Source organism: Mandrillus leucophaeus, unplaced genomic scaffold (assembly GCF_000951045.1).
Source record: "Mandrillus leucophaeus isolate KB7577 unplaced genomic scaffold, Mleu.le_1.0 Scaffold22, whole genome shotgun sequence".
NCBI lineage: Eukaryota > Metazoa > Chordata > Mammalia > Primates > Cercopithecidae > Mandrillus > Mandrillus leucophaeus.
This window is the reverse complement of record NW_012102254.1, coordinates 286,810-293,825: the sequence shown is the minus strand read 5'-3', so window position 1 is coordinate 293,825 and position 7,016 is coordinate 286,810. Positions and strand designations below refer to the sequence as shown.

Here is a 7,016-nt window from a genome sequence, read left to right as displayed (position 1 = left end):
GCTTGAACCCAGGAGGCGGCGGTTGTGGTGAGCCAAGATTATGCCATTGCACTCCAGCCTGGGTGACAAGAGTGAAACTCCATCTCAAAAAAAAAAAAAATACTAAAGTTTACAGATAAATTATGCAAAGATAAAGAACAGTGGATGGAAAGTCTACTTTTTTTTTTTTTTTTTTTGAGACGGAGTCTAGCTCGTCGCCCAGGCTGGAGTGCAATGGCACAATCTTGGCTCACTGCAACCTCCACCTCCCAAGTTCAAGCGATTCTCCTGCCCTAGCCTCCTGAGTAGCTGGGATTACAGGCACGCGCCACCAGGCCCGGCTAATCTTTGTATTTTTAGTAGAGACGATGCTTCACCATGTTGGTCAGGTTGGTCTCGACCTCCTGACCTCGTGATCCACCCACCTCGGCCTCCCACAGTGCTGGGACTACAGGCATGAGCCACCACGCCTGGCCTGGAGGGTCTACTATTATAACAACAGTCTGACACATTTGCACTTAAAAATGCCCATCACAAACCAGGCACAGTGGCTCATGCCTGTACTTTAGGTACCCGAGGCAGGAGGATCGTTTACACCCAGGAGTTTGAGACTAGCCTAAGCAACATAGTGAGACCCCCATCTCTACAAAAAATTAAGACAAAGAAAATTAGCCAGGCATAGTGGCACACATGTGTAGTCTTAGCTACTTGGGAAGCTGAGGCAAGAGAATCACTTGAGCCCAGGAGTTGGAAGCTGCAGTGAGCTACAACTGGGCCACTACACTCCAGCCTAGGAGTTTTTGAAGAGACCGTCTCTTAAAAAAGCCAGGCGTGGCCAGGCGTGGTGGCTCACACCTGTAATCCCAGCACTTTGGGAGGCTAAGGTGGGCGGATCACCTGAGGTCAGGAGTTTGACACCAGCCTGGCCAACACAGCAAAACCCCAGCTCTACCAAAAAAAAAAAAAAAAAAAAAAAAAATTAGCCAGGCGTGCTGGTGCACGCCTGTAGTCCCAGCTACTCAGGAGGCTGAGGCAGGAGAATCACTTGAACCCAGGAGGCAGAAGTTGCAGTGAGGCAAGATCATGCCACTGCATTCCAGCCTGGGCGACAGAGTGAGACTCCGTCTCAAAAAAAAAAAAAAAAAAAAAAAAAAGGCCAGGTGTGGTGGCTCATGCCTGTAATCCCAGCACTTTGGGAGGCCAAGACAGGAGAATCACTTGAGACTAGGAGTTCAAGCCCAGTCTGGGCAACTGAGACCCCGTCTCTACTTAAAATGCAAATGACAGCCAGTGCAGTGGCTCACCCCTGTAATCCCAGGCCAAGGTTGAGGCAGATGAATCAGGAGTTCAAGACCAGCCTGGCCAACATGGTGAAACCCCGTCTCAGGAGAAAAAAAAAAAAAGCAGGGGCTTGGGACAATTTTGAAAAGCTCCTAATATTTTAGTATCTCCCTCCTGTCTTTTCAAGAACTGCCCAAGGAACTGGTCTTACCAAGATTAAAACACACTAAAGATTTAAAAAATGGCCCTGAAGGATAATGAAATAAAGAAAGACTACTCAACTTCTCCCTTGCCTCACAAGTGCAGTATAAACTCAGTCGAACAGCAACAAGCAGCCAGCCTCCTCTGGGTTCAGCACCTGCTTTCCTAAAGGATCTCCTGACCAAGGAGGTAGTTTCTTTCAAAATTATTTTTTTTATTTTTATTTATTTATTTTATTATTTTTTTTCCTGAGACTGAGTCTCACTCTGTTGCCCAGGCTGGAGTGCAGTGACGCGATGTCGCCTCACTGCAACCTCCACTTTCCGGGTTCAGGCGATTCTACTGCCTCAGCCTCCAACGAGCTGGGACTACAGGCATGCACCATCACGCCCAGCTAATTTTTGTATTTTTAGTAGAGACAGGATTTCGCCATTTTGGCCAGGCTAGTCTCGAACTCCTGACCTCAGGTGATCTGCCTGCCTCAGCCTCCCAAAGTGCTGGGATTACAGGCATGAGCCACCACGTCTGGCCTTTCAATATTATACATTCAGAGGTGACAAGACCTGATAGAAGTGCACAAAGTAGGCTGGGTGCGTGGCCGGGCACAGTGGCTCACGCCTATAAGTAATACCAGCAATTTGGGAGGCCGAGGCGGGCAGATCACGAGGTCAGGTGTTCAAGACCAGTCTGGCCAACATAGTGAAACCCCATCTCTACTAAAAATACAAAAATTAGCTGGGCATGGTGGCATGTGCCTGTAATCCCAGCTACTCGGGAGGCTGAGGCAGGAGAACTGCTTGAACCAGGGAGTCAGAGGTTGCAGTGAGCCGAGATCGCACCACTGTATCCAGTATGGCAAAAGAGCGAGACTCCGTCTCAAAAAAAAAAAAAAGAAAAAAAAAAGTGCACAAAGTATTGTCGCTTGACTTCTTAGTCATCTCATGCAGGCATGTTGTATGACCACGTACAAGAAGACTGTACAAAGAACCAGAGGCCACAGGTCAAGAGAAATGTGTTTTGTAACAATCAGAACTCTTCCTAGACTAGCACACTCTGCTGAGGCTCTCCAACCTACCCACATTCACAGGAAAGGGGCCTGAAGGTCTGTTTTCACTGAGCAAAATAATTTTACTACTGTTAAAAGTTAATTTGCACCAGGCGCAGTAGCTCACACTTGTAATCCCAGCACTTTGGGAGGCTGAGGAGGGAGGCTCACGAGGTCAGGAGTTCGAGACCAGCCTGGCCAAAATGGTGAAACCCCGTATCTACTAAAAATACAAACATTAGCCGGGCATTGGTGGCGCGCGCCTGTAGTCCTAGCTACTCAGGAGGCTGCGGCAGGATAATCGCTTGAACCCAGGAGGCGGCGGTTGTGGTGAGCCGAGACTGCGCCACTGCACTCTGGCCTGGGCAACAGAGCCGAGAGACTGTCGCAAAAAAAAAAAAAAAGTTGATTTGCCAGTTAGATACCATCTACAACAAAAGTTTCATTTATTTTTCCGATTCTAAGACACTCCTACATTTCCTTTGTCTCCTATGGCGAGTATCTCTTTAGGAGAAAAAAAATCAATCAAGTTATCACCATAATATTCACTTTCTCCTAAAGCAAAAAGAGGAAGACATTACCACTCTCCAAAAAGTGGTGGTGAAGAACCAAAGAAATTATGTTCCAAAATAGAACTCAGCCATTATGGACATTTAACCAGGCTCTCTGGTAGGAAACAAACGGTGAGCTTCGAGGTACACGAGAGGTTCCGAACGGGTCTCGGGAAGCAGCAGCCAGGCAGAGGGTCCCCCTTGCCAGAATCACAGGGCCGTGACACCGGCCTGCCTGGCTCGCGGGGGCTTTGGCTTGATTCGTCTAGTCTTAGCATCCAGCGTCCTGAAAATCACTCGCAGGAGCGCTATCTAAGAAAGAGGTAAGTCTATTTCTCAGCCAGGAGCAACACAACTCCCAGGAGAGCATCAGGGTGGCACCGGACACACTTCAGCGCTCCGGATCAGCAGAGTCCAGAGCTTCGGTCAGAGAAGCTGGTTTCCCGCTACTAGCCGGCCAGACCTCAGGCACTGGCGCTCTCCGACCTCCACACCGGCTGTTCCCCGGCTTCGGTGCCAGCATCTAGGAGGCTCGGCGGGCGGCCGGTCAGGACGCTCGAGCGATGTTCCAGTGATGCTCCACCGGAGCCCCGACCCCACGCGCGCCCACTCCAACGCCGCGCCCGCCACCGCCCTCCCCGCGGGCGTCAGGCCGGTCTATCGGCCCGGCTCCTGTCACTCACCCGCCCGGCCCGGGTACCGGGCGCCCACGGCTCCCTACGGGAGCTGGGCCCCCCGGGCCTCCAGGTTTCGGCCCGCCCCCTGGCAGGCAGCACAGGCGGCTGAGCCCCGCTACAGCGGCCTCTCACCGGCCGCTTGGTCCAGCTCCCGGCGCTGCCCACTGGGTACGGATCAACAACAAGATGGCGGCTAGCCGAGGGGGCGGGGGCCGGGCGTCATAGTAACCAGGACTGCAAAGAACCCGCCCCCGAGGGGTGCCATCCCCAATCAACAGTCTTTTTGCTCGTCGCCAGGGGAAGTGCTTCCCGCTGACAGGTCAGCTCACCTGTCAGTCAGAGTCTGCCTCTCAGTGCCTGTGCAGAAAGCGTGGGGCACGTGACTGTGACGGCATGGGTTTGCGCATGCGCTTCGTTCTTGTCGTGGCTGGCGGAGGTTTTGCTGGCGACTCCGAAGCCAGCTCGCCCTTGGCCTCTCTGCGTGTCTGTCCCCGGTGCGGCACCGGCGGCGTCTTCTCATACGTTTGCGCACACACAGGGAATCTAAGCGGTGTGCTATTCGTTTTTTTGTCACCCACTCTGGGAGAAGGGGGGTGCAACCCCAGTTCACTCTGGAGAGGAAACTGAGGTTCAGAGAGGGGAGGCCGAGCCAAGGTCACACCACCTCTAGAAATGGAGGTGCTGGGTCTCGCACCTCCTCCTACTGGTTTCAGTGTGAGGAGCCTCTATCCCGGCTTCCCGCGCTTTGTCCCTTAGTAGCCTCGAGGTACAGCAGTCTGTGCTGCCACAGCAGCCTCTGGTTCATTGCCCATGCTTTCCTGCCTGAGGTTTAGAGCCTAGCACAAGTCCTGACACACAGCGGGCACTCCCTTTTATCAGTCCTAGAGCATCTTGTCTTGAGATCCTATGACAGCATCTCTTGCCCTGGATTGTCATGACCGGCCTCATAGTAATGGTCCCAGGAAGATGGTCACACCTTGCTCCCCATACAGAACACCTAACTCTGGGCTTGGCTTCAGGCTTAGAACACCAGATGAAGTTACCTGGCCTGGGCCCACACCCAAATGCCCCAACTAGCTAACTCTTTTGAGCCTTAGCCTTTCTTTAGCTTTGGTTGCCCCATCTGTAGAATGAAAATAAAAGTGGAGCTTCTCAGAGGAAGATTTAATGAACCCTTAGAGCAGGGGAAGAACTCAGGAAAAATCTGCCTACAACCACTTCCTGGAACAACCTGCTTCCAGAAGTTGCTGTTGCTGAGGCGTGCCTTAAAACACTAACTTTGGTGGAAGCCCCATGAAGGGTTTTTGTTTTGTTTTGTTCCCACAGAAGGCACTCGGCTTCTTCCTGGCCCTGGGATACCATAACTGGTTCAGAAAGGGAGGCCCTCCTAGCCAGGTGCGGTGGCTCTTGCCTGCAATCCAGCACTTTGGGAGGCCAAAGCGGGCGGATCACTTGAGGTCCGGGGTTCGAGACCAGCCTGGCCAAAATGGCGAAACCCCGTCCCTACTAAAAATACAAAAATTAGGCCGGGCGCGGTGGCTCAAGCCTGTAATCCCTGCACTTTGGGAGGCCGAGACGGGCGGATCACGAGGTCAGGAGATCGAGACCATCCTGGCTAACACGGTGAAACCCCATCTCTACTAAAAAATACAAAAAAAAAAAAAACTAGCCGGGCAAGGTGGCGGGCGCCTGTAGTCCCAGCTACTCGGGAGGCTGAGGCAAGAGAATGGCGTAAACCTGCGAAGCGGAGCTTGCAGTGAGCCGAGATCCGGCCACTGCACTCCAGCCTGGGCGACAGAGCGAGACAAAAATTAGCCAGACGTGGTGGCAGGTACCTGTAATCCCAGCTACTCAGGAGGCTGAGGCAGGAGAATCACTTGAACCTGGGAGGCAAAGGTTCAGTGAGCTGAGATCACGCCACTACACTCTAGCCTGGGCAACAGAGCAAAATTCTGTCTCAAAAGAAAAGGAAAGAAAGTGAGGTTCTCCAGTGCCCTAAGGAGGTTCGGGCCCACAGACTCAACAGAGGAGGAAAGACTGTGATAACTTGGATTTACCACAGTAAGGTCCTCTTGGAGAGCTGGCAGAAGCCTGAGACCTGATGTCAGGCTGGGCATGGAGAGTGGGCCAACATTGCACCCAGCAAGACCTGCCCACTAGCAGATTGTTGCAGGCCACCTGGCTACATGCAATAGCTCAGGTCAGCACAGGGAGAGGTGAGAGCAGAGGAACCAGAAGAAACATCAGGAAGAAAAGTCAACAACCCTCAAAAGGGGGATTCTGCTAATCCTCCAGGACCAGCCATGCCACAGGATTCTCAAGTCTGCATCACCCCTCACCCCAGTGCAAAAGCTCCAAATCCTTCCCAAGCAAACCTCCACATACAGTTGGCAAATTGCCCTGAAGTTTAATGGGGTCCTCAAAAAGCAAAAAGCAACAGTGGTATAACTACCATAGATAACAGTTTGGAGGTTCCTCAGAAAACTATAAATACAGTTACCACATGATCCAGCAATCCCATTGCTGGGTATGTACCCAAAGGAAAGAAAATCAGTATATCAAAAAGATATCTGCACTTCCATGTTTGCTGCAGCGCCATTCGCAATAGCCAAGATTTGGAAGCAACCTAAGTGTCCATCAACAGATGAACGAATAAAGAAAATATGGTACATATGGGCCAGGCGTGGTAGCTCACGCCTGTAATCCCAGCACTTTGGGAGGCTGAGGCAGGCGGATCACGAGGTCAGGAGATTGAAACCATCCTGGCTAACATGGTGAAACCCCATCTCTACTAAAAATACAAAAAATTAGCCGGGCTTGGTGGTGAGCACCTGTAGTCCCAGCTACTCAGGAGGCTGAGGCAGGAGAATGGCATGAACCCAGGAGGCGGAGCTTGCAGTGAGACGAAATCACGCCACTGCACTCCAGCCTGGGCAACAGAGTGAGACTCCATCTCAAAAAAATAATAAAATGTACATATGCAGAATGGAGTATTATTCAACCATGAAAAAGGATGAAATTGACTGGTGTGGTGGCTCACGCCTGTAATCCCAGAACTCTGGGAGGCCAAGGCAGGAGGATCACCTGAGGTCAGGAGTTCAAGACCAACCTGGCCAACATGGTAAAACCCCGTCTCTACTAAAAGTAAAAAATAAAAAGCCGGGTGTGGTGGCATGCACCTGGGGTCCCAGCTACTCAGGAGACTGAGGCATGAGAATTGCTTGAACATGAGAGGCGGAGGTTGCAGTGAGCCAAGACCCTACCACTGTACTCCAGCCTGGG

At 51.8% G+C, this 7,016-nt stretch overlaps 1 protein-coding gene across 4 annotated transcripts in view; it reads right to left on the bottom strand.

Annotated features, from left to right (window-relative positions):
* Positions 1 to 3,933, bottom strand: part of IP6K1 (inositol hexakisphosphate kinase 1) — a 77,159-nt gene extending 73,226 nt beyond the window's left edge. Inside the window, exon 1 of one of the 4 annotated variants that reach the window (XM_011980886.1) lies at positions 3,741 to 3,933. The gene's annotated coding sequence lies outside the window, so the exon portion shown is untranslated. Of the gene's footprint in view, positions 1 to 3,055; positions 3,652 to 3,740 lie in introns of those variants that run through there. The other 3 variants (XM_011980889.1, XM_011980888.1, XM_011980887.1) reach the window with 3 other exon arrangements.
* Positions 3,934 to 7,016: the final 3,083 nt, after the last annotated feature.